We start from the raw sequence: 26,512 nt of genomic DNA on the forward strand, positions 1-26,512 counted from the left end.
GGAGTGATATCAGTTCTTGAAGTATTTGTTAAAAAAAATAAATAAATAAAAAATGCTATGCACACATTCCAAAAAACAGTCAGGTGAGTGATAAAGTCAGACAGAGAGATATAAATACAAAGTCATCAAAGATTCAAACAACTGAAATACAGTATAAATGAGAGTGAAATAAGATGCAAATAGGGAGACAAAACAACAGATGGAGAGACTGAGAAAAAAAACAGAGCAAATAACTACCTATTTCCATATATCAAATGCTTACTGGAGTGTTTTTATGCCATAACTTTCTCAAAGAACCTAAGTTGGACAAAGAGAGAACGGAAAGGACATTATTCACCAAAATACAAACTTTATCGACAAACGTCCACCTTTCATGATGAAGACAGACAGAACTATAAGGTAGACAAGGACAACAGAAAAATAGAGTGCAAGGACATTCACCACCAACAACGACTTTGACGAAAAGCAAAAACTTCCACAGCAGTTCTGATGTCTCTTTGGGTCTGTTTATCTGAATGCCACAGGGGCAGGACAAGAAGAATAGAAACTTACAGATAGAAGCTCCCTCTTATCCATTTGACTCTGTAGACCTGCTGTCCTCTTCCTACCCTCCCTTTCTCTTGATATTCATTTCTCTCTATATTCCTCTCCCATCATCTCATTGTCCCTTCATGTATCTCGCTCTGCCTTTTTGCCTTGTTTATGTTGTGTTTCTGTGTATTGGTCTCTGTATACTATTTTTTAATGTCCCTCCCACTGATGTCTATGCATTTTCTTTCTCATGTCTTTTTTCAACCTTGTTTTGTTCGTATACCATAGGCTATATGGTGTTTGAAGCACACACTATTGGTGCTGTGTACTGTTGAAAGTTAGGTTTAGGGTTTTGAACCATCAGTCGTAACACCCTCTTATGGGTCAGCAGTGTTGGCCAAATTGCTGCCTACTAAATTCAGTTAGCAAATACATTTTGTAATGCCACCCAGTTTTAGTTTTTCAACAACATATCTGAACATATCTGCAAAATGCTCACTCTCAACATATTTCATTTTTTATTACTTTTTATCTATGATTATGATGTTGCTATAGGAATGGCACTGTCTGTCAGTTTGTTGGTCGACCACTTTGGTCCAGACTGAAAAATCTCAACAATTATTGAAATGCCATGATTTTGTACAAACTTCAATGGTCCCCTGATTTTTCTGCTATAGGACTGCCAGGTCAAAGGCTTTGGATCAGAGTGTCTTGACAACTAGTAGATGGATTGCCTTTACATTTGGTAAATTTTGTTCCCCACTCGATGAATTGGAATAACTTTTTCATCAAGCATTATCATCAGGTCAAATTTTGATTTATCCAATACTTTATTTTATGACCAAATACCTGCTAAACTAATTACATTAGCTTCAGCAGACGTTACAAAAAAACATTTGTAGTGAACATATCTGCAAACACAAGAAAGTTGGCATGCTGCAGTTTAGTGAGGAACTCTTCTTGTTGAGACTGTGATGGACAGTGACTGATCACTCTCATTCCTGAGGTATTTTGGTTTAGTTTCTGTCTTTGTTTATATGGTAACCTAAATGAACTGAAACCAACGCCAAGCAGTAAGTGTTAATGACACGGCAGGAAAGATTTCTCTTTGGTTAAGTATTAAGAAAGTGTCCAAGTCCTGCACTTTGTACACCCACCATCCAATATAAGAACTTCACATTTCCTGGGTTGGAAAAAAAACATTACCAGTAAAAGAAATAAATAAATTTAATGTATTCTAATTTTAGGAGAGTGGTTTGCTCTTTGTCTGCCTATCAACTCTATTCTCTCACTATCTATGTTGGGCTCTTCCCCACAGCAGGCCATAGCAGATTTTACAGATTTACTCCAATTTCCTTTCACTCTCTTGTCTTATCTCCATCCCTCCCCACATCCTTTGATCCACTATTTCAGTTCTCTCTTCTGCTCTGTCATCTTTTTTTCTTTTTTTCCATCCTGTATCTGTCCCTCAATCCTCTCTTCCTTCCACAGCACTTCATTGGTCAAAAAAGAAAAATCCACAACAAAAGAACAAAAGAGCCACTAGGGAAACTTACTGAAGCCCTGCTTAAAAAGCTGAGTGGACAGAGCCTTGTTCAAAGACTAAATAAAACACATATATGCATGCATACACTCTGAAATATACATGCTCACAAACACACAATATACACAGTCCGAGTCTAATATACTAACTTGGGGCAAAATACATACTCATACTCATTTTAGCCTTGGAGTGGTTAGTTAACTTCAGATTTATAGTATTGTTCTATTGTTCTATTGTCTCATCAAAAACAGACATCATATCACATGATTTTACATGTGTTTATGTATTTTCTTAGTATACAGAAATAAAGTACCACAGACATTCACAGATCTAAAATTGTAGGTTCACATCAAGAAGTACTGATGCATGTATCGAATACATGATTTACACACTCTGGATTATTACCAAGCATTTTGTGAAAATTTCTCAGCAGTAGTTGCTCCTTTGACTGATCTGTTGAGCCCAAAGGTAAAGTTCCATTGGTCAGATTGTTGCCAGAAAGCTTTTGAAGCTCTTCTCACTTGTGCTCCAGTGCTTGCAGCCCCACATCTGCAGGAGTCATTTCAGTTCAAGGTGGATGCCAGCAATACAGGTGTCAGTGCTGTGTTGTTGCAACAGGATGCATCTGGTACTGAGAGGCCAGTCAGTTACTTCTCTCATAAGTTTAACTCCTACCTACCTACTACTCAATTGTAGAGAAAGGGGCACTCGCATTGATTTGGGCATTGCAGCACTTTGAGGTATACATAGATAGTGGGTGTAGGCCTTTAGTGGTGTATACAGATCACAACCCTTGTACATTTCTACATTCCTTATAGAACCTAAATTCTTACAGCCTTTCCATCTGGATATCCGGCACCTTAAAGGTTCTGAAAATGTTACGGCTGATGCATTGTCTAGAGCATCACCTTAAGGTGTTTATGGTTCCTTTTCTCATCTCTTTCCAGTGTTCCCTCCTTTCTCTTAAAATTGCTTCTTAAGTACCAAGTTGTGAGGGGAAGTTGGTGAGCAGGGAATTTTTCAGTAGTAGATGAGGTAACCTTAACGCATAAGTAAGCCATTTTTATGTGATAAGTGTGTATATTGAAAGTTTATTGTAAATGTTAATTGTGATCGTCCGTAGCACTCCACCATTGGCAAGTCAGGGTCCTTAGAGGTGTGACAACCCTGGGGTTACCCTCTGTTTTGCTCTGTGTGTCTGTTACCTATGTTGGGTTATGTTCCAGGGTGCTTGGAGGCAGAGTGAAGGGCAGGGTCATCAGAGGAGATGTAGCACACCTGTACAGCCTGGCTTACCTGTATTTAAGATGGCTGCCGGACATGATCTGGTTCTCTGGCTATCCCCATGCCACACCCTGCGGACACTCCAGCTCACCACTTTCTTGATTTTTACTTTACACAAACCACATGATGCACTCATCCACACACTCCTGGCACAACTGATGTAACTGATTTCGAGCAGGAGCCAACTTGTAACAATATACACGACATACAGAAAATAGCCTACAAAGCTGAAATGTTAACACTGTTGTTATTCTAGTTACTTTTAGTATTTAAAAAGTCTTAATTCTAGTTACTTTAAGCTTATTACTCAATATACATCTCAGCTTATAAACAAACAAGAAGAAATTGTCACAAGCAAGCAGCCAGACCTCCTGCACACTCATTCTATAATCACACAATATCAACAGGTGACTCAACAACCACTCAATTAAAAACTGCATCAATTCCAAATGAATGAGTCCAGACCGCTCACTGTAACTTCAACAAGCAAACTACCTACAGCACATTATATGATCTCTGCTGCATTCCTGTTAAGGAGATAAATTCACACAACAGCCACACAGAGACATTTAACCATCGGAGATTAAATTAGCGACCAAAGAGACAGTGAGAGAGAAGCTGCATCTGACTCACGTTATCTGACGTCTTCTTCTTTCTTTCATGGAGATAAAGTATCCATGTCATAATGTCCGTTTGTGGCTGTTGGTCATCTTGTTTGTTAGTTAACAGAACTTTGTGGCTGCTTGTTAACCAGTCTGATATCATTAGTAACAATGACAAACCAGATACCTCGCCGGTTGTTTCGTTTAAATTATGTTTTTAACTTCCTTTTGTTGATGAGAGGAGTTCACTTTAGAGCAGCAGCACATCGGGCCGCAGTAGGTCATTGTAGTCCCGCCATAGTCCAGCTAAAATCCATTCTCACCGTTAGCTTAACATCGTTTACAGTCCTTCAGGGCTGATACAAAAAGCTAACTGTTGCCTTGGCTAATGCAAGTAGCTATCTACTGCTCCATAGAAAAGAAAAAAAGGGGAAATGCAACCGCTAAATTTTTTTAGTGGTGTGTTTAAAAGTAGTTTGCAATTTACACATTATAATTTCTTTTCTAATATGCTACTGTATGACTCTATCGCTTTACCATACAGTGGTAGAGATTTGAAGATGAAATTTGGAAACTGTCATTGGACCAACACAATGTCGATATTGTATTCTGGTTGTTGCTTGGTTAGAGAGAACGTCCTCCCTTGTGGCATTATTTTCTGTGTTTTGGCCAATAACAGATTAGCATGAAAAAAATGAAGTACATGAAACTGATATGAGTGGTCTCGCTCTAAAGACCAGCAGGAGCCGGTCCTGCTCTGCTCTCCTCTCACTGCTACACACACTGCCCTTTCTCCCCTTACCTGCCCTGCAGGTGTCACTGTTGAAGCATTTCAATCAGGATTTCAATAATGGATTTTTTTCTAAAGAACAGAGAAAAATTATTTTATAGAATACACTTAGATTTGGTAATGGTTTATTTCAACCAATTGCTCTTTTTTTATATTTTGATCTCAGTCTTGCCTCTCAAAAATAGAGGAGGGGCAACCTCCTCTGCCTGTATGGAAGAGCCTCCTCTGACACAGACACACACACACAAGGAGGCAGACAAGACAATAACAAGTCAGTAGCGTTTGCAACTCTTTGGGGAGATGCCATAATGTGTTTTTCTACTCGCCTTCCGCTCATCTTTTTATCTCCCCTCTTTTTTTCCCCTCCAGTAGAGTCTGACTGTGGCCCCAGAGTGGATATGAAACCGCCAACAACTTGTCATGGACTCAGACACCTTTTGTTCAGCTGTCAGTGCACATACACACACAAACACATTTACTTGCTCCCTGACTCGCTTACTCACACAAATCCGCACATTTTCACGTTTATCTCCCACTTTCTCCCACATGAACGCACCCAATGCAACCAGAATAAATGACCTTTCTTTGTTACACACATACACCTAACATGCATGAAGTCATACACTCTTTCCCTCTTTTTCTCACACACACTACATCTGTTGTGCTAAATTTAACACGATCCTCCTGAGTAAGATACGGTGTCACAGTCACAAGTTATTTTTTTCCACTTTTGATTTGTTGCCAAGCTTCAAGAGGGCGGGTCTTACCTGATATCAGCCTGTCTAAGAGCAGACACCAAAGGGGCTAAGAGAGATATGAATGCGTACAAATGGTGTGTATTTTGTTTAGTTTCCATGCGCATGTATTTGTTAACCTAAATGAACTGAAACCAATGCTCTGTGCACAGGTGGCGACACAGGAAGAGGGTAGAGCTGGCCACCAAGTTCACTGAGGTTCAGGTAAGGCCTGCATCCTGTCTTGTTGCTGGCAGCTGAAGGCATTCAGTAAACAGTATGTTGTATTTCAATGTATTTCATCAGTATTTCATTTCAAGTTTTATGTCCCATTTCAAAACTAATACTATTCCATTCTGTAAATAGATTTTAAAATGCCAATTTAATTTTAATATTACTTTGTTTATTTCATCATTATTATTATTATTACCTTACATTTGTCTATTTTTATTCTCCTGTGTTGCATTTTTCGGGAGCAAATTCCAAGACACAGTCTTTTATGCTTGCATTGGCTAATAAAACAGATTCTGATTGAATGGGCTATGTCATGCTGACATATAATCCCAAAACCAAGAATCATATAGATACAAAAAATCTCCAGGGTTGTGTAAATAGTAACCTCGTCATGCCATGCATTCTGTCAGAAGCCTACTGCATATGCTTATATGCCTAGACATCTTTGCAGCCTGTTTTCTTCCATTAATGATAATTTAAGTGATGATAATGCCTTATACGCTGTTACTGATTTTTCATATTTGATAACATTTTGTTGACAAGTGGCCATGGTATAGGTAAAGCACGATAATGAAGTTCATAATAACTAATAATGGTAAAGGTCATGCATAAATCATTCAGTCATACTGCTTGATTTTATTGATTTGCACACAATTATCAGTTACACAAAGAGACAAATATATTAATATGATGCCTGTGGATCCTCATGTCTTGCAGGATTACAGATAAATGTAGTATGTTGCTTATGAAAGATGTAAGAAGTACATTTGTATCTGAATTGCATATATTGTGTCCCAGATGTTTATAAAAGTGTAGCCCTGCAATTGAAGGTCCTCAGCCAATAAATGATGGCAGCCATTTAAGTTGTATGTAATTTGTTGTCTATAGCCCCTGAGACAGGGGGTCAAAGGGGCTTCCAAGCATGCAGTATCCTGACATAACCAGAAATGGTTTAGTTATTGTGTGCATATTGCATACTAAACATTATTCTTGTCCCATGTGAAAGCAATTCATTGATTAAGGATTCATCATGGCTAAAAATGGCAAGTAGTACTTCAAATTACAGTCTACATGCAGTATATTAAGTATGTATATATTACATTTTTCACCCGATTCTTTTCAATTATTTTCACCTTATTTTGATTCAAGGCCCTAAGCGTGGCCTCTGCTGCTTCACTTGGTCTGCCCTCAACTCTTTTCTTTTTTTGCCATCACCTCTTCTCTGCGCCCGACCTCTCCTACAGTCTTACACACAAAATCTAGCAACCTAACCCGTTTCTCCAATTCACCGACACCTTTTCTTTTTTCTTTGTAGTATCACAGGGGGACCGTCTGAGCATCAGGTGTTTTCTTCTCAACCTCTTTCTGTGCCTTTTCTCTGCACCACTTCTCTATTTCCTCCTCTGGCTTCCCTAGCTCTGTGTGAGTAGTAGTAATAAAGAACAAAGCTGAGCCGAAACGTGTTGGTTTTACTAAAAACACATTTGTTCTCTGGTAAAAGTGTTGCTGGAAATTTCTTTCTCAGTGTGCTGGAGTGTTTTTTTTTTGTTTTTGTTTTTTGCACAGTACAAAAACTCATTAGCTTGCACAGTATTGAAATCTAAGCCCCCCTAATAACAATATGGTTGAGTCTACATCGCACGAATTCCAAGAATCACTTGGGGATTTTCTAGCAATATCAGTAACACAGAAGAGCCAAGAACCTAAAGCTTATTTACTGCATACTTTAAAATTACGTGGTTTCTGAAGTGTTGTGGGACATTTTATGTCAAATGGTCAATGCTTCTTTTTTAAGGTCACAGACACCACCACACAGCTCTAATTGGATGTGGGATTATTTACTGAGACAAGCTTACTTGGTGAGAATGCAAAGATTGTGAGTTTCCTGGTGATTTACAATGTAAATCATGTATGCACAAGTGTACGTACTGGCATGGAACATTTGACTGTGTGTTCTCGTCTCTGTCATGAAATGTGACCAAAGCTCTGCTTGGCTTAGCCACTGGTCGGTACAATATTGTTTTCAATTGCAAAATGACTGCTTAGCCTGTATGAACTGCCTAAAATTGATGTGTTTGTGTATGTTGACAACAACCTCTTTAATTCTCAGAAGAAACTATTTAATTGTTATACATAAATTATTATAAGTAGCACACTTTCAGTGAGTCCAAACTTTTGACTGGTACTGCATATTGTCAGGAAACCTGTTACAGAGAAGGTCTGAGGTGGATGGTTAGACCTACAAAGTATGTGACTTCCACTAACAACATTTAACATTTTTTAACACCAAAAGCAATCTTCCATTAACCTTTACTAAGGAGTTTTAGTTGCCTAACCATAACCAGACCTTTAAGGCTGTGGTTCAGACTTTTTCAATTCTATATTAATACACTGCTAACATGCCCATATGTTCTTTGAAAGGTTATTGGTCACTGAAAGGTTAATTGGTCACTATAATCATTTCTCTTCTATACTGGTTGTGAAGCAACACTGTTGTTGCGTAACTGCTCTAAGAGATGGAGGACAAAGTGAAGACTCCAATGCTTTCTATAGTTCAGCAAAGCTAATATGAGGCATCAACAGTCTGAATTAGCAAAAGTTTTTGGGTAACTTCTAAATTTAGTTTTTTTAAACACAAAATCCCCCTTTTGTATTTCCATGGACTGTAGTTCCTTTCTGAGATGTGGTGGAGGGATACGTCACTGACAAAACACTCATAGTTACACTCATGACTGCCATTACAAAGATATCCTTGAGGACTTTTATCAGTTTCGCTGAACTTCTGGAACAGACATGGGGAACTTTAGAAGGCAATCTTGTTCCTTTAAAAGCTCCTACTTTTCTCAACTGTCCTCACAATCTTACCTTCTCGCATCATCTCACATCTCAGTCTTGCTCATTTTTTAGTGCATTTATCTTCATCTCTCCTGTCCCACTGTCTATTCTCTGCACCTTACAATTTCTCAACTCCACTCCTTTTCTGACCTCCTTACTCTGCTCACATCTTACTCTCAACAAGGCCTCTGTAAAGACTCTTTTTTGTAAGGATTGTAACAGCAGGACCCTCTTTGATGTTATAAACCTTCACAAAAAAGATCTATATGGTACCATGCTTGAATCTTCTTTATGCTGCAAAAAACCCTTTTGGTAAGGTGTTTTCTGGTGTACTACAATTTAATGGTCCTCACATTGATTCTTCATAGAGCTGTAAAGGAGTGGTCCTCAACTGTGGCCCTGAGAGCTCACAGTTTGGTTGGTTTTCAGTCTCATGAATAAAGGACCAGGATTTATTGCCACTGCTGTAAAACACCATTTATGAAAAATGTATGAAATTGTCTACATCAGTGTTATTAAAAACGACCTTTTAGGGAACCACAGTGTGCCACTTAATACTCATTATAAATTAGAATGTTCTTTCAACGATTATGAGTCCTGTGGTCGAGGTAAATGACCATTTTTAATATCAAGGAACCCAGAACAGACACTCGTTAGGGGCAGTGGTATTCAAGTCTGGTGTCCTGCTGGTTTTCTCTGGCGGTTAACGAGCCATGACTATCAGGGAGGGTCACAAACCTGCAGAGCGCCAGCCCTCGAGGACTGGGACTGAGAACATGTTAGGGCCAGTGAACCTAAACTGATAAGGTCTGAGCACATGGACCCCACGAGGGGAGACTTCTGTTGTTGGTTTATTTCTTAATATTAAGTCTGAATGCCTGTGTGTGTGTAACTGACAAAATGTTTGTTTCAAAAAATTATTTCGTCATCATTACATTTTTACATGTTTGATAACCTCTTTCATCCAGTTTTATGCAGCTGCCATCTCTCAATTTCCCTGCTCTATGTGATTGCAAACCGTCTCCCATGTATGTGAAAGGTGTGATGTGAGTCTCCCCTGTGTTCATGTGTAGTCTGCCAGGTCTCCATAGTGATGGAGGTTGCATGGTTCAGGTCCTATTCTGTTCAGGTGGCACCTGGAAGCTGCCTGGTGTCCTCTTCATCACATATTCTTCATATATATTATAAATCCATTATAATCTTGTTATCCTGTTCATTGTATTTCTGTAATTTGTGTTCTATTCTGTACACACAACATCTATTGCACATCTGTCTGTCCTTGGAGAGGGGCCCCTCCTCTGTTGCTCTTCCTGAGGTTTCTTTCTGAGGTTTCCTTTTATGTTTTTTAATGGATTTTTCCTCTTTCGAATCAGGGTCTAAAGACAAGGATGTTGTATTGCTATGCAGACTGTAAATGCCCCTGAGGCAAATTTGTGATTTGTGATATTGGGCTATACACATAAAAAATAACTTTCTTGCTCTCTCAACATCCCTGTTCTGTAGGCTCTCTTGTTTGGCTGCAGTGCTCGAAAACTTGGAAAACTGGAGTCAGTCATTTCTGATTGAGAAGCACCGGGAGAATGGTCAGTAAGCACATCATATTCACATGTAAGTGGTTTATTCAGTTTTTTAAGTATCTTATTTCAGTTTATCTGCCAGATAAGCAGTAGCTCACTAAGCTAGTTGACTTACTTTATACTTAATTGCAGCAACATGTGTAAAATGAACATTCTTATCAGCCTCAGCTGTACTTTGTGCTAAGTGCTAATTCTCTAATGTTAGCATGCTAACACACTGGACTAAGACGATGAACATAGTAAACATTGCTTAACATCAGCATGTTAGCATTGTTTTTGTGAGCATGTAGCTCACAGAACCACTGTGCCTATGTACAGTCTCACTGAGTCGCTAGCATGGCTTAGTCTTGTTTTTAGCTCAGTAGTACAAGTGAAAATAAAAAAATTGTAGAGCCTGGAGTTGTCCTGTATTTATATAGCCAGCCGACTTAACCAGTGTTTAGCATGCTTTTAATGGCACACTCTGTAAAAGAAAATCTTGTCTAATATGTAGATTCATTTAAATTTACACACAGGTACAGCGTCTTTTTTTTTTTTAAGGATCTATATCAATGATCATGATGCTTTGGCTGCGTAGCTGAATAGTCTAATTTGCCAACTACCTCATTCAACTTATGTTTATCTAGTAGAAGTAAGCTATCAAGTTAGCTAGCTTGCAATAATAGACATAGAATTGCACAAAGTAGAGACAGAATTCTATTGATATTTGTAAAACAAGCTATATATCCAAAACTGTATGAACTACCTACTGTTTGTGTTCAGAATGTCCCATCACAAGCTCAGGATTAAGGCAATAATGTAATGCAATAATTTATAAGAATGGAAAAATATTGAAACTGCAATTTCAACTTAAGACCTATCAAAGTTTCTTTTTCTACTTGTTCTCACTTTTTTCTACCTTCACTGACCAACTCTTCTCTGCTGCGTCTGCCTTTCTGTCCCCTCATCTTCCCCCTTTTGAACTCCTCTCTGTTTTCGTCTCACCTCACGTCGGCCATCTTCTGTGGACTCTCAGCAGCGTGTCTCCTCTCTTGACCTATGCACTTTCTCTGGCCTCTATGCGCTGTTCTTTTTTTCCTCTTCATTTGCCTGCTCCTTGTCTGCCTCAATTCTGTCATTTTTTATTCTCATTGCATCCCATCTCCACCTCGCTATGTTCCCACTGCAAAAAAGTGCCCATTTAAACAGTGATTTACTCTGGGAGTGAGTCAGTCATATTCTCACCGGTGCATTCATGCTCCTGTGCTCCACGGGACAGGGAAAATGTGGGTGTTAAAAAAGAATAGAATGAGTAACACTACTTCAGTAAGAACTATCAACATTCCCCTGAGCAAGGGACCTGACCCTCCATCTGCAACTCCATTGGAGCTGCTCAGAGGTCAACAACAGAAGACTGTGGTTGCATTGAGCAACTCTCATAGGTGAATGGGTAGAAATGCATGAATGTGAAGAGGGGTGTGGAGAAACATAAAATAGAAGGATGGGTGAAATGAGAATGTGAATTTAAATGAACACTTTAAAAAAACAAACCACAAATACAATAAAATAGATGGAATGAAAGAAAGAAAGAAAAATCCCCCTGCTACTTTAAGAATTCTAAACAAAAAACTAGAGATAAGAAAAAGCCATTGTCAACTGATCAGAAGGCCCAGAGGCCTTGACAAATGGAGAGTGTTTTATATAAACAAAAAAGGCCAATGAAGTAGGGAGCAAATGCCTCTTGCAAAACTTAACAAGGGCCCTGCTGAGCAATAAAAAAGATGGAGGAAGTTGAGAGGAAGTTTGTTGGGTTTAACCTATTGGGATATGAGTGTAAAACTGAGGGATAAGAGGTGTGTGGATCACAAACAACTGAAAAGTGACAAAACAAAGGGCAAGATAAGCCTAGGCACTTATTGTGTTTTCAACTGTCTTCTACCCAGATAAATCCTATTTGATAAACTTTCATTTATTTTCAAGGTGTATGAAGTGGCTAAGCATAAATGGGGTCTATGGGTATCACTTGCATTGCTAGTGTCAGACTATGGTTGCCCCTCCATAATGCTATAAATAGAGTGGCAATCATACAAGAAAGCAGATTCAATCTGTCCTGGAAATGACAATGCTAACCTTTGAGCGCTGTGCCACCCTGTCTCCAATATTCTGCACTTGAACAAATAGGCTCAGTAGATTATTGTGGACCATGTGCTCTGTGAAGATTACAATTTTCTTTGACGTTGTGATCATAACAGCTGTAACCACAGGAGTACTACAGCAGTAGTGTGGCCGGGTGGTCTAAGGTGCTGGATTAAAGTGGACCTGAAGCAGTCAAGACGTTAACATAATTCACTAAAAGGATTTCCACTCTTATGAAGAGTTATATAACAAACATGACAAAAGAAAAGAGAAACGTTATATCTTTCATGGCAAGGGCACCACCATCTTGCAGTACTATAACCTGTGACATCACAGGGTTGGTTGGACTGGCTGAGTTCCACAGATACAACAGTAGATACAGTGAAAGATAGAGACTGGAGAGCCACAGGACAGAAGTAGACAAAAAGGAGGCCACTATTGTATTGTTCCTGGATGTACAAATGAGTTTTATAGTATTAAAGTCAAGGACAAAACCAGGGGTTAAATGGGGCTGTTCCCCAGCACATAGGCCTATGGTCTTATGTCATCAGGAGACACTTAACTTTGAACATCTTCAACAATGTAGGGGGCAATTTGCTGGCATGGGTTGGGTCCACTTGTCCTCTTAGAGGGAAGGGTCCCTGCAAATCAATACAAAGTTGTTCTGAGTGATCACCTTTATCCTATGATGAAACATTTCTATCCTGATGGGAGTGGTCTCTTCCAGGATGACAATGCCCCCATCCATAGTGCACGAGGGGTCACTGAATGGTTTGATGAGTATGAAAATGATGTGAATCATATGCTATAGCCTTCGCATTCACCAGATCTCAACCCAGTTGAACACATATGGGAGGTTTTGGACCGAGGTGTCAGACAGCGCTCTCCACCACCATCATCAAAACACCAAATGAGGGAATATCTTTTGGAAAAATGGTGTTCATCCCTCCAATAGAGTTCAGAGACTTGTCAAATCAATGGCAAAGCACACTGAAGCTGGTCTGGAGACATGTGGTGGACCAACACCGTACAAGACACTTTACATTGGTCTTTTCCTTTAATTTATCACCCGTCTGTGTGTATATATATAAATATATATATAAATATATACACATACTATATACATACATCTCCACATGTGTACATGCACGCATGTATATAGACATACAATGTACACACTTACGTACAAAATGAAACAATATAACAAACATGCATCCTTTGTGCAATGTTGAGGCACATCAAGCCAGCGAACTGAGAAAAAACATTACAGTCTGTTACCGTGAACGCAACACAGTTCAGTTTCAGTTTAAGCTAGCTAACAGCTTCATGCTTCAGTGTCAAGCTAGCTATGATATATTTAAACAAAAATAAATATTCAAAACATAATTTAATGTCTATATATTGTTTTTTACTTGATTATATAGTGTTCTTCTCTTAGGTAATATATACTGTATGTATTTTGGCTTTGATACCTACATGTCTTTAAATGCCAAAGCTATTATTTTAACTGTACAACCAGAAGTTTTTTTTGTGTTCATCTGAACTTGACTTATTCATAAAAGTATCTAGAATGACTTTGATTAGCATTTTAGTGATCAGAGCAGAGGGTTGTCTCAACAAAATTTTATTTACAGTTTGTCAAATTATATCAATCAGATTTTGCAGTCTGTGCACATACGTGCACTGATGGCAACCCAGAAACCACAGGATCCCCCCACATAACAAATCTCAATTTAACCCCTGGACAAAACAGTCCATCTTCATCAACTGGAACAGTAGCCCACTGCTCTGCTGGCTAGCGGCACTAAAGAGAGAGAGATCTCCGATGAGCAATGACTTTAGGGTTTGCAGTGGACATTATTTAGAGAAAGACCACATAGAGGAGAAGACCTCTGAGTCAGGCAAGCTAGTGGTTTGCTGGACCAACACACTAAAGCCTGAAGTTGCATCATCAATTTCACCGCCTATGATGTGTGCTCCAACATACTTGACAACAGCGGTACAGTCACTGAATACATCTTTCACTCCAAACAGCAGCACTCATGAACACCTGACCTCTAAGATCATACTGGCGATGCAATGGCTGCCATATAGTGGTACAGGTTACTGTGTTGTATGCATTAAAGAATAAAACATATATTATTATATAAGCTATGGACATCAGCATAAATATCAGCAAAAGGTGAGTGGCAACTTTTCTAAATAAATTGGAAATTAGTGATGACTAAAGTTACATATCTAATTCAGAAGTATTTGTCATCAAAGCATTACTCTGACATGTTGCGATCTGCTGAAGTTACCAAATCATTGACTTGACTAAGTAGATCAGCAAAAATATGGCTGGTGGCCAGCCGTGTTGAAAATACATCCAAAATTCTAAACTAAATCTGATTTGAATTGAAACGTTGCCCACTAAATTTGTGGCTTTGGAGTAAGTGATACTATTTTTCTCATTTATTCTGCATTTTAGTAGTCTTGCACCTATGTGATGTGCATATAATTACACCCCAATGAATAGTTGATCATTTTCAGCTCTTGGTTTGATTTATTCTTTGCTCCCTCACCACAAAAGTATCATTTATGCAAGAGACACTGAAAGACAAAGAGGACTGACAGATAGAAAGCATGGAAACTGGTATAATGTTAAACAGACATGCCTGTTTATTGCATATTATTTAACAATTATGTTGACCTGCAATGTTATCAGGACCTCTTTCATTTCAGTGTGACTTTAGTGTCTCCTCATTCCCCTCCTGTTGCCTTTTTTTGATCCACCTGTCAACTCCAATAGAAGGCTGCACCTCCCGGCTGCATTTAGAGGAACCTTTGAAACTGGAGTAGCCTTGTTGGGCTGTTAGGTGGAAGATATATCGACTTTGGAGAAAGCACCTGAACTGAGACACAGTAGTAGTGTTTACTCTTGCAGCACATTGACAAGTTTGTATTTTAGAAAGCCAATTAAGTTGACCTAACCTCACAACTCCCACTGGCTCTAATACATTTACTTTGTGTCCCCCAAAACACTGTAACTATATTCTATAAGTGTTTTATCTGTATGGGACCCCACAGATGCTATAAAAGTTACTAAGGTAATTTCCAAATGTCTGAAACAATCATTTCACTGTGTCACCTCTTGCCCTCTACCTGTTTCTGGTGCCTGCTGGCTGTATTTGCTCTGTTGCTTGTGTGCGTGTGCTGTGTGCAAGTGTGTGTTACGATGTCTGAGTTCTTATCTTTTCTAATTAATGTGATCTGTAGGCTTCCATCTCTATCCAAGCCATCTGTGCCTGAGCTGAAGTTATCTTTTTGCTGAATGTGAACCACTAGAACCTTATCCAACCCTCTATTGATTTAGTGTCTGCCACACTTAGCTCGACATAGCTCACCTGGTTTGTGGGAAAGCGCAGGGAAACAAGGGAGGAAAGAAAGATTGGAGTTTAACCATAAAGTGTCCACGATGTTGGAGGCTGTAGTTCTTTCCATGAAAAGGGTTTGACCTGGTATATATTGTATGGTTAACTGTTGCTTGATTGTGCAATAATATCATGTGCAATGTGTGTGTTCAGGTTACTCACCTCTGTTGTTAAGTCTCTTCTTCAGGGTGTTCAGGCTAAAATAATCCTCAGGGTATTTAAACACCGTTTTGTAATTGGTGTTGGGGTGTTGTTAATCTGTTGTTCAGATTTTCTGTGGTTCTATTGTAATATGTAACATAAATTAAGATAATACAGAATATTTGACAGTAGTGCAGCATAAATGTATTTTTATGTATTTGTTTGTTTGATGTCAGGTGGGAGGCAGATTTCCCTATACTGTGGTAGGAGTCATGGTAGGAGTCGAGGTTGTTTGCAGTTGCAGACCATATAAGGCAACCAGTTTCCATCAAGTACAGCTGCTGTCAGGACCACATGCTGTCTGTGGTCCACAGTTTTTTATGTGGAGAACTGACTGTCATTGTTGTATGTGTTTAGTCTGGGTGAAATAAACACCCTGTTGGTCTGCAGCTAACCTCTGCCTCAAGCCTCTCTGCTTTTAAAGTCCAGCTGCTACACGGCCATCTTAACAGTCTCAATGGCCAATGTTCCTGCAATATTTCCTGAAATATTGTTTGGCATTCCAGAGGTGGGTCAATTAATGTCCACTTTCTTGTACACATTATTTTTTTGTCTTTGAATTAGCTTGGGACATTGTTTTTTATTATTAAACTTTTATATCTCTGTGCGACAGAACTTTCAAGTTTCTTCAGCTCCACGCTGCAGTTGTGGTGAGAATATTTTTCCAGGCTGCACAGAGGTGACATTCTCACAGGGGTTGTTCAGAGGCATTGCCATAGCTGTTTTTTACATACTTTTACGGGCTTTGAGTATAATGTTTCTTTTTTTTCAGGTCATACAACTTGAACTTACATCAGACCTTTGCTGATGAAGTTTTTGTCCCCAGCTGAACTTTTTAAGCTTTCAATTCTGCAGAAGTCTCTGCATGTAACATGTAACATGTAATGATTGTTAAACTCTAGCTTTAACAATCGATACATGTTACAGTTACATGTAAAACGAGTTCTCCAAAAAAATTAACTGTATACCTGTCACATCAACATAAGTGGACTGAATTCTCACTGGAAACAGACATTTTTACATATTTTTAATTGAGTGTTAAAAATATGTTAAAAAAAAAAGTTTTACCTCCAAAGAAAGTAGTTTGGACAATTTGGCAAAACTGTTATTTGATTGTCTCAACGTTCATGCTTTGTTGCTGTGTTCCTAGGTCTCACCAATCAACTTGGTTAGTACCATGCGGTGTTCTATCTCACACAGGCTCCACCCTCTACTGGACTCTATGGGTAATACTCTCTTCCAATCACATGCATGCAATTGCCCACTGAAATTTCAACGTATGTAGCCAGCCAGTCAGGACATGCCTACCGATTGTGTGTGTCTCACACAGTATAAAAGGCGGACCCCCACAGAAGCTGGCCTTCGCACAGGGAAAGTCTGCAGCAATGAAATGACTATCAGAAGGAGGAAGTGTACCATCAGCGAGGGCTATGTTTAACAGCCCCCCCACCCCCCCATGTGCCGGCGGGGTTCACTGCCCCCTCCCACCCATGTTCATGTTCATGTTCATGTTAGTTGTGTTATGTGAGAATGTTCAAAGTGTTTTAATAAAAACAAATAGCATTATTTTGACAAGAGCACAATCCTCCACCCTTCATCCAGCTGGTCACAGAGGCTGCATAACGGAGAAAGTACTTACTCAGCTGGCACCCCTGCCTCTCTTCCCTCTGTCAGGGAAGCAGACAGCGGGCTCCCCCATTCAGCTGCAGGCTGTGCTGGCTGGAAAAAGCTCAGCGCTGAGCTCATTCATGAGTGCTATGTTAGGTGCGATGTTGTGAGAAAGAAACACATCCCACCGACATAGAGACACACAAAAGCAGATCTGTCTCTTGCCTCTCACTGCGCTGGCTGGTACTGTTATTTATCAGATCAGCCAGCACGACTCGTCTCTCCAGGTAACAGTGAGGCGTCGCAAGGCATTATTCCTCAGTGAGGATATTATGCTGCTCGCCACACATTGACCAGGGAGAGGATGCATCCCTCCGGTTATTTTGGGAAATATGTAAGGTGACAGACGCACTGATACAACATCTAAAGATGTGTTGAGGCCGCCAACTGTGATGCCCCGTTGGCTTGGCCCTTTCGATATCGCCCTCTTCGTCTCATTCTCCCTCTGCTGGAAAGAGTGAGACAAGGGCAACCTTTGGTCATCGTGATAGCCCTGTCGCTGTGGTACGCAAAGATGACCCAGATGTTGGCGTCCCAGCCCTGATCCCAAAGTGTAGGGGGCTCTGTCCAAGGAGACGGTATCAAATGGCGCACTTCTCACGTTGGGCCAACCTCTCCAGGCTTGGCTCCTGAGAGGGACAGACTAATGCACAAGTCCCTCCCACCAAGCGCATTGGTGCAGTGTAGCAGTGTCTACGGCCTTATTCAGTGAGGTGAGTGTTGAGGACATATGCACAGCAGCATCTTGGTCTACGCCTTCTCTGTTTATAATGTTCTATCTCTTGGACATGATGGGCTGTTTGTGAAGGTCCATGCTCACAGGAGTGATTGAGGACTTGTCAGAAGGGAGGTATGAGTGTCAGCTGTGGTACATCCGAGCCGTCTGCTGAGGTGGTTTTCAGGATGGAAGCAGCAGTGAGGCGTGGCCTTTCATACTGTGTGAGACACGGTAATCGGTAATTGGTAGGTGCATCCAGATTGGCTCGCTATGTACATGCAAATTTCAGTGGGCAATTCCGTGCATGTGATTGGAGGAGAGTATTACACATAGAGTCCAGTAGAGGGTTCTGCCTTTGCTTATAGAAGTAGGGACACAATATTGTTAACCGTCGTTATTATAAGAGGTAAAAACTATGAAATTAAGGCCAGTTGTAATGAGTGGAATTATTATTCACATCGGTAGGTAGAAGTGTGGTGAAGCAGCCATTTTGTTTATGGTCTTTGTAATGTAGTTATGTCAACACCCTTGACTGGCAATTAATTCAGAGACAGCTATTTAATATGTATTTCCGTCTATAATTATGTATCTTTATACAAACAGATCAATGCAACGTATACTCTTGGTAATTTGTTAATTACATTTTCTCAAAGGGCAGTAGATACATATGAATATTAAAATGCGTATTAAATCAGTGTCAGAGGGAACAATAACATATTTAATTGTTAAATACTGCCAGGAGTTTCTGCCGCTATTAAGGAGTTTCTCATTTACATCCCTTTTTGGGGAAAAACAGCAGTTTCGGGCTTCTGTTCGAAGCAGATGCTTCAAGCTGGTGTGATGTGCCACTTGACACTTGGAGCTCTCATTGGGTCATTTGAAATGGTGTGAAGAATATAGCTCATGCTGGAGATAGAGGTACTTTAGCAGGTTCAGGAATGTATCAAAGGTGTGTGTGAATGTGTCTGAGATATGTGAGGGTAACAGGTGCTTGTTTACTGGTTGGGAGGGGGAGTTAATGACCTTATCACCGTGGTGCAGTGAAGTGTGAAGTCTCATCACCGCAACTTGGCTGTTTATTCATACATACATATTCTCAGCATTGATGCACACTCACACACACATAGATGCAAATATGCACCCACAGAGTCAAACTTAAAAACTTACATGCACTGACACTGTGGAGCACAAATATCCTGACATGCACAGATGACTTACGTCATGCATTAAATGATAAACATACATACATAAACATGTTTATTTCTCTGAAACACAACCACAGAACACTGATGATTTCTGTGTGTACCTGTTAAATGTCGTTGCACAAACAACATTTCATTCAACATAATTAACCAATAAATGCATCAATTAGCTAAAATATATCTGTAACTCAAGCTGCTTCTATTGCTGTCATGTTAAACCTTTTTTAATCTCTAAAGTTTAAAAGAGTTCAGGGAAACAAGCTGATTATTTCATTGACCTCAACCAATAACATTGACCGCTGTAGTTGGTGGGAAATATAAAGATGGGAATTCCAACACAATCTCATGAAATACTGAATAATGAGCATAAACTCTCACACAAGATTATGTGTTGGGAACACACATCAAGACAATTTGGTTTAGTCTTTGGCATTACAAGTTTTGTTAAAAATGGTGGCTTGGATTACTTTGCAGATTAAGATTCACACACATAATATATCATCAAGAAATAAAATATGATGCAGTATTATAGATTATTTTTTCCAGCTGTACATGAAGTAGTTAAAATTAGCTCAGTGGCAGTACATTGTGCTTTATGCATACTTACATACATAACATTTTTAATTCATTACTTTTAACAAAGTGTTTTTACAGTGTGGTATTAATAGTTATATTCAGCAAAATATTCTCCTACAGTTGCCAACAATACCAATTTTCAATCAGAATGAGTGAGAATACGGCAGAGGGAGACCCTGTGCCTGAGTTTGGCTAAGGCCCCAAAATCACTAAATCTGCCCCAGCATGAAATTTGAAAACCCAGTCGGAGACAGTCTAATGAAGAGATGCTATCGAACTGTACTGTAGGAAGTGTGGGATCCATCAATGTTGAGACTGAAGAGAAGCATAACTTGTAAGATGATTTACAACATTTCATGATTATTTGCATTGCATTGGTCATGAAAATGTTAAAAATTGATTTTTCTAACTATATGCTACATCCCTGCTTACTGTATTGATTCAAATAAATACCCAAACCAGACAGGTCTGTACATACCGGCACCACTAATGTGCCAGTATTGATTCTGGACCTTACAGAACTTTGTCAGAACACTAATTATATCCAATTAGTGCTTCCCATTAGGCTGTGCCATCTGCACTGAACTGAGGCAAGCAGAAAACAAAAAGTACAAGAAAAGAGCAAAATCAGCAGTGTGAGCTGGGAAAGGTTTATCAGACAGTGAACTGGAGGAAGAAATGTGAAAAAGTTGTTAATTAGTTGCTTCTTATAAGCAGTAATGAACCAGTGGATATTGTACATGTGCTGCTGTGTTTATTTGCTAGGTGTTTCTATGTGTGTGTGGTTGTTTTTTGATATGTTGGCATTTCTCCTTACCAACACATTAGTAATGTGTTGTTAACCAGTTAACCATTTTGAATGAACTGCTCGTATCAAAGAAAGCATCAATATAGCATAATGCATTGGCCTGCACATAAGATGACCTCACCTTGTGCAACAGCTGTTTTTGGATGGAGACTTTTTGAAGAAAAAACTTGAAAGAATGAAATATGTCAGGCAGACAGACCATAGTATGAATCTTGCAAGGTAAAGGTTATCTATACAATACATTGTATGCTTGAAAGAAAGAGGAGACCTGCAAAAATATGTGTTTTAGTTCCCCAAAGCAAGCCAGCAAGAAACAGCAGCAAGGGGACTCAGGTGCATCCACTCACTCCACATTAAACTTCCTGTAATTAAGCCGATTAGCACACAGGAACAACACTGGCATACCTCAGGGAGGGATAAGAGTAGGGATACTTTAAAGACGCTGCATCAAAACATACCCACATTGAAACACATCGCTCCTTGTTGTATTGTCTGGGGATGCCCAAACAGATGGCACAGCTGCATTTATGTGGGTGTATATCTGTTGTGATGGCATTAACACATCAGCTCAACAAGCTATTCAGGCATGCTTAGAAGGTGGACACTTCAATATGCGCATGGGAGGTCTTAAGGTGGCAGCATATTCCTGCAGATTAATACAACACAAACTCACTTTTTTATTAGTAAATGGGACTAACAACCCTGACCAAGACATTTATTTGAAATTTTAATTCAATTTGTTACTTACATTTTATTGAACCAGAAAGGTTCCCGAACAATAATGAAAACTAATTGTGTCATTCAGTGCTGGACAGGTTTATCAGAGCTTTGTCACTGTAAATAGCTGCTAACTGTGTCTAGAAACGTAGTTAACGAGAGCGGTGAGAGTGAAACAAAACAGTAAAGCCGCTGCCGTAAAACCAAAATAATGAGCTGAAAGTCACGACAATTTTGAGCTGGGCTGATGGGAACTACAGAGTCCATAATGATTCTCTGTGGGTTAATTACTGCAAGCACTGTGGCCACTTTCACATACAAGTATTCATGTGATCAATTGTTAATACAAGAATATTAATTATAGCTGCTTTAAGGAGCTACGATGTAGCTAGTGTGGATATGTGCGTCATGGGCTAAACTGTTACCCCTTAACATCGAACAACAAATCCAGCTTTGTACTCACTTTTATTCCTCTTGTCTTCTAATATTTACATCCATTTAAAAACTGTAAAGACATTGTCTCACTTGTTTTCCATCCACCACAATCTTGTTAATCCATCTTTGATAAGCCTGTTTGTCCCAGCTAGCCTGTAGAGGTGGAAAAACTCTGGATCTGGATCACTGCCCGACAGATAGTTCTGTTTAAAGCTAGAACTGCCGTGGCAGTTTTTCAACTGTGCAGTTTATGTTTAAGCAGTCTAAGCTGCTAGGCAATGGTATTCGTTAGAGTGTGCAATCTGAAAACTACATCAAGTCATTCATAACAGCTTACAATGGATAAGAGACAGAGATTCATGGATGCCAAACAGGCATTAGAGTTACTAATTGAAATGAGTGATGGCAAGTCTGATGGAAGGGAGATATCAGGACTGACGGGTCATCTGAGTGTCAGAGAAAAGCTATAAAATAGCTTTTGCCTACATAGTTCGACATAATAATGTTGTGATAAGTATGAGCATTTTTGAAATAGGCTCAGTATAAAGTAATTCTCTCTTAATGTTTATAAAAGTGTGCTGCAGAGCCATCACTACCAGAGACTGGGAAAGATGGCACAGTATAGACTACCATCAAGTCTGGTGGAAGCTCGGGGAGACAGCAAGTCCAAAACATTCTCATAGAGTCAGCTAACCCACCACCACATGCAAGGAAAGAGACCCAGCAATGCTGGTTGACTGATGACAAGTTTGTACTCATGACTGAAGTGTGAGAGAGTTTCTTGGTGATGTTCTCTCATTTACACATTGTTGAAATGCCTAAATTAATAATTGATAAGGTGAAATTATGCGCTTCATTTTATCACATTGATTTTGTTGCAACATTAAATCACCCATAACTGCTGTGATTGTTTCTTGTTATGATTATGGCTCATTATTGTCTATTTGGGATATTTAGGCTACTTTAGTCATTTAAATAACATGGGTTATCTCATTATGTGATGAATGTCATTTTATAATATCACATCACCCAAATATGCAAATATTTAGTTCCAATACCCATTTTCAGTGTCATTTGAGACTGATTCATGCTGACAGCAATGCAAAGTGATTGGTGTTTTTTGTTTTTTGTTTGTACTAGAGATGTGGTAGCCAGGTGCACGGGTAAATTTTACCTGTTGGTGGTTTTAGGTATACAGCGACCTCTGGCAATTCTAGTGTTAAACAGGTGTTATTTTTTGACTGGGTATACATTGCATTTACTGTCTTGTTAATGTGGCCAAATGTGTCTCTAAACACTTCAGGTGATTGGCTCTTTGGTGCAAATTTGGCTCATTATATAGACAAGTGTTTTCTGTTGTTTTGTTCCATGTGATTGGATACTGGTTGCCCAGGAAACTTGTTGAGGGACATCACAGTTTACTCCAAATTGAAATTGCCTGATAACTTTTGGGTCTCAAATTTTTTAAAGTGGTACACAGTAGAAAGATGAACCAGTCTTACCAAATGTCTCATTGCCTTGAGCCCAAAGTGCTGGAATAGGCTCCAGTTCCACATGACTCAAAGGTGGAATAAGCAGATAAAACAAATAAATGGATTCAGCCTAAAGATGTTGGTGGACATTCATCATTCTATTTATTCCCTGAAGATTTAGGGAGGACCCGAGGCTTCCGTGTATCATTTGCAGAGTAACACAGCAGTATGGCAAGATACACAGATATATCACTTTCAGTGCAAACACTTAACATGTGACAGGCTGTATCATCATAACATGGTTTACTGGTATTTTTCTGGGGTGTTAAACATTTCCAGACCTTGACCCACTTATGAGAAATCATCCCACGTCTCATCATCTCGCCCTGGGAGCCGCGCTCATTAAAACCTATTATTACAATGATCATGTGAGGACCCAACAGCAGCACACCCACAAACTGTATTCGGGTTTATGAAACACTGTCACATTGCATTTGCCTTTGTTCATTAAGCAAGATGTTTACAGTTAAAAATAGGAAAATGCATTAAAGTGATATGCTTACTCGCTCCTGACCTTCCACCAGGCCAAAACATGTTTGTCTCATTCATAGCTGGAGATGATCAAGTTGACTTTATGGGGAAACAAGCTAATTTTAAAAGCATGGCTGCTCTTTTGATGTTGTTGATACTTTAACAAGAATAACAGAAAAGTCTCAACTGTATATGATCTATTTTAGCATATAACTTTGTGTTTTTATTTGATTTATTGTTAAAGGAACATGTAGAGAATGCCTCTAATGTTTGTTGGTTTGACTGGTGAGCGTGGATATGTTTGGAGTAATTTACTGTACTGAATCACATGTGGGTACATACAACTGCTTAATTATTACCTAAACTGTTACCTGACTTTGCTTTCTATCCTTTTTTTCAGATTTGCATAAAATTAGGTGGAACATTGGGCCATGGACTAACAAAGAACTGATTGTTTTTTGGTGTGGATAATACCACCAGCAGATAGTGGCCATTAAAGAAGCTCTTCCATGATCAATGAGGCATAGAAGAAAGGTTCTTGGATTCCTTGGTTCAATATATATATATATATTTTTCCAGTACAGCCCACAACCAGCTCAACAGATTTTGTGCATTTTTCAGTTTTTTTCAAAAATATTAATTTCATCCAGTCTTCACCAAACTGTCAACAACAGAAACAGACATCATCTATCCTTCAACACCGAACCAAAACCACTCACAGCATTGACTGAGAGGGGTTCATCAAGTTCATCGATCAGTGCATCTGTGGATGGCAGAGGACGGATCAAGGAGACCATTCACATCCAAAATCATCTTTAAATGGAGACAGGAGTTCACTCACAAATTCCAAAATGTTTATTAAAATAAGATACCTGGGATGATATTCAATTATTGTTTATATAGAGAGCTGCTTAGATCTTGGCTGACCTTTGTCAGACACACATCACATTATGAGAAAACCAGATGAACAAGTAGAGACAACTGTGGGCTGCTGTCTCCAGTCACCTTTAGTTGGACCTGTGTAAACATTTGCAACTGTAATATGTTACTGCCAAATGTCAAAAACTAACTTTTTAATTGGGAAAATAACACGGGTAATTGGGTGAATATAAAATCAATAATGTTGCTTCCTCAATTGCATTTAACATTAAATGCAAAATAAAAAATCTGTTTTTAAGGCTCTAAAGGTTCATGCATCACTGTGTGATGTCTCATAGGGAAACCAAACAGACAGAAAAGCAGCTGCTCAAATCTGTGTTTGTCTGGCAGTAAAAGCATTTAAACAACAATTAAATTCATGGGAAAAAATGAACATACAGAAATTAAATATTAAATTAATGATTATTAAATTAAATATGACAAACCTCAAGGCTATCTCTTGCCAGCCCAATAAGTGCTCAAATTGATAAAAAAAAATAAATAAATAAATGCCCAAATATTATAGATAATAAACGATGCAAATTAATTCATGAACAATAGCAACACTACTGTGGCTTACCACAATACTTGAATATTGCAGAATAATAAAATCACAATTTAAGTGTTCATAAGTGCGATAAAACTATATCCATTTCTGCCCTCTGGCCTAAATATAAAGAAAAACAAAGGGGCAGCTCAAATGCCAAAAGTAATAGGTTTTACCTTATTTGGTAAACTGCAATACAGGCCTTGACAGTATGCCAAATTGAGGTGTACTACCACACACATGCACTCCAGAGAGAGACAGAGAACCACATAATTTTGTGCTATCAAAGAGCCAAATAAATAATGATAATGCAATCAACAAAACTGCTTCTCCTACAATGAAAATACATGTTAAAAATGTCTTACCTTCACCCTGAACAGGTCACGACCATTCCAACTCCTAACTCAATGGAGAACTTTGAACAGTCACTTAGGCCAGGTGACTTGGAAACACATGAACTATGTACATTCACCAGGTGAACGTCCTAATACATGGAGGAGTCAAAGCTCCCCAGCAGCTGTCGGGGAGGGTGGAATGTGGCAGACGTCCATCCGTTCTGTTTCCCTACTTTGGAATCTTGCAAAACATGCATCAACTATCTAGGTACTACTGCCAAAATTTATGACCAACACTACATCCAACAGTGCATACGTTAAAGGGTGACATTGCAAAAACACTATAGCTTGTGTGTGTCTATCAGGTAGGCTGCAGGTGGGTGGGCATGGTAATAATGGTAACTCATAGCCCCTCTCACCAGAGTGAATAAAAAATTATGTCATAACAAAGTTGTGCTAAGTAATGTCGAGAGAATTTAGGTTTTTTTGCATAACAAAGGAATACATTTTTCTTAATGTATATTTTTTAATATATTGTAATTTGTAATCTAATTTTAAAACCTTCCCAACTAATGGAAAACCAGCCCAAATTCTGTCCACCCGCCCAAGCCCATTTTCCCCCACTCAATGCAGCCCAAAACCATCCAATCTGGCAACACTGAATGTTACATGTGTTTGAAGTTGTACAGCCTGTGAGATAGTGATAAAACACACCCACGTACTAAA

At 39.1% G+C, this 26,512-nt stretch overlaps 1 long non-coding RNA gene across 1 annotated transcript; it reads left to right on the forward strand.

Moving 5' to 3' along the window:
* The first annotated feature begins 5,119 nt into the window (after window positions 1–5,119).
* Window positions 5,120–25,244, forward strand: LOC122990716. The gene is made up of 4 exons (XR_006405460.1): window positions 5,120–5,197; window positions 5,658–5,709; window positions 10,057–10,161; window positions 24,387–25,244. It is a non-coding gene; the product is annotated as an uncharacterized LOC122990716 (long non-coding RNA).
* The last annotated feature ends 1,268 nt before the right edge of the window (window positions 25,245–26,512 follow it).

Source organism: Thunnus albacares, chromosome 10, assembly GCF_914725855.1.
Source record: "Thunnus albacares chromosome 10, fThuAlb1.1, whole genome shotgun sequence".
NCBI classification, from domain to species: Eukaryota; Metazoa; Chordata; class Actinopteri; order Scombriformes; family Scombridae; genus Thunnus; species Thunnus albacares.